Below are 2,500 nucleotides of genomic sequence, written 5' to 3'. Positions count from 1 at the left end.
AATGGGTGCCGTGCGTTATAAGGTACGTAATGCACAGTAGAGATACATTGTCGGGAGGTGGAACCCGAAAAATGTACAAGTCCGGGAATACGGGGTGCATCGTATGTAACGTTCGATGTACATATAAAGCCTGGTAGGTGTTGGGATTATATCTGCAACACGGGCATTATCGAAAGATGGTTAAGTGGAGTCACCCAATGGGTGCCGTGCGTTATCAGGTACGTAATGCACAGTAGAGATACATTGTCGGGAGGTGGAACCCGAAAAATGTACAAGTCCGGGAATACGGAAAAGTTCCACATGAAAGGCTGGGGATACAATTATTGATACAAATAATGTGCCTGAGAGCACATTTTTTTTCTAAGTCCCAGAAATCCGTCACTGAACATCACGACTTACAAACACATCTTCCCCCGGTCCTCCCATATACGGCACGGGGACAAGTATGAAGAATGAAAATAATGTGTGTATGGAACATATAATGTGCCTGAGAGCACATTTTTTTTCTAAGTCCCAGAAATCCGTCACTGAACATCACGACTTACAAACACATCTTCCCCCGGTCCTCCCATATACGGCACGGGGACAAGTATGAAGAATGAAAATCATGTGTGTATGGAACATATAATGTGCCTGGGAGCACATTTTTTTTCTAAGTCCCAGAAATCCGTCACTGAACATCACGACTTACAAACACATCTTCCCCCGGTCCTCCCATATACGGCACGGGGACAAGTATGAAGAATGAAAATCATGTGTGTATGGAACATATAATGTGCCTGAGAGCACATTTTTTTCTAAGTCCCAGAAATCCGTCACTGAACATCACGACTTACGAAGACATGTTCCCCCGGTCCTCCCATATACGGCACCGGGACAAGTATGAAGTATGAAAATTTTTGGTCACAGCGTGAAATCCCTCTAATGATCATGAAAATAGCATCGGATCACTTATCTGACCATAAAAAGTGAACCAAAACCCTATTTGGACAAACATTTTGGTCCTATGAAAAAATCACTTTTCATATATGTCATGGTCGAAAATTTTCTAAGTCCCAAAAAATCACTTATTCTCGAATATCTCGAAAACTACGTATCGGACAGGGGTCAACCAAGGTGTTTTAGAAAGGTCTTTACAAGCTCTATTTAATGAGCCATAGCGACTTTCAAGTGATTTTTTGACACTTTTTCGCATATCGGCATCCTTGGTTCCCATACTGGCCATAGGCCATAGGGCACCGAACGGCCAACTTTTGGTCCGGGGGTGAAATTTTTTTTTCACGAGATTTTGATGAAAATGGCTTCGGAACGCGTTTCTAATAATGAAAAGTGAAACCAAACAGTATTTGCGAAGAAAAAATTGTCCTATGAAAAAATCACTTTTTCTTAGGGTACGGGTCAAAAATTTTCTAAGTCCCAAAAAATCACATTTTCTCGAATATCTCGAAAATTACTTATCGGACAGGGGTCAACCAAGGTGTTTTAGAAAGGTCTCAACAAGCTCTAAATAATGGGCCATAGCGACTTTTTAGTGATTTTTTGACAAATTTTGTCATATCGGCATCCCGAGTTCCCATACTGGCCATAGGCCATGGGGCCCCGAACGAAAAAATTTTGGTCCGAGGGTCAAAATTTTTTTTCTCATAAATTTGTTCAAAACGCCGTCGGAACGCGCCTTAGATCATGAAAAGTGAAAAGAAACAGTATTTTGCAAAAGTTGGGGTGGCCTATGACTTACATGGCCACGTCCTAGGTCCGAGTTCCCGAGGTCGTGTTCTTCAGTGGCGGAAAAAAATGGCCACTTGTGGGAGATGCAAAATGTTCATTTTGTATTATAGGGGACACACTATCGAAGCGAAAATTTCAGAAATGGCCTAAAACGTGAAGAAATGATGGGGTATGTACGAAAAGAAGGTTTTTATGGTCAAACGGTGAAAATTTTTTTTTTATGAAAAATTTTGGTCTCCCACCGTTCATGAATTTCTAGGACCAAAAATCGAAAAATTTGAAAACTTCACGATCGAAAGGGAAACGCATATGTGGTGTTCCTAGGTGTGTACGGTGTACGAAAAACGGGTTCACGATGAGATATCAGGCAAATAAGTGGACCTAAAGTGAGTTATACGGGTGAGACGAGGTGTCCAAAGACCGAAATAGGGGTACCAACTGAGAACGAAATGAAGGTCCCCGAAGTCGCCATACAAGTTATAGGAGGTGTCCAAAGTACGAAAAGAGTTCCATATTCGGCTGTTCCTACTATATGGTTCCCTGATTGCTGCTCCAAGGAGTAGTGAGGAAGTGTCCAAAGGTCTGTTGGGGGTATCGAGGTGATACCCTCGACGGACAATATGCACGAAAAGTGGTTCGATGATCTATCCTGTAGGTCGTACGGCAGCCATACCCGGCTGGAAGTACCGCGGTAATTCCGCAATAAAACGTTCGCCAGACGAACAAACAAATTGAATTAGCTCATCGTAGTGTACGGAAACGAAACGAAAAT

Source organism: Anopheles stephensi, unplaced genomic scaffold (genome assembly GCF_013141755.1).
Source record: "Anopheles stephensi strain Indian unplaced genomic scaffold, UCI_ANSTEP_V1.0 ucontig398, whole genome shotgun sequence".
Taxonomy (NCBI): domain Eukaryota; kingdom Metazoa; phylum Arthropoda; class Insecta; order Diptera; family Culicidae; genus Anopheles; species Anopheles stephensi.
This window is presented reverse-complemented; position numbering follows the sequence as displayed.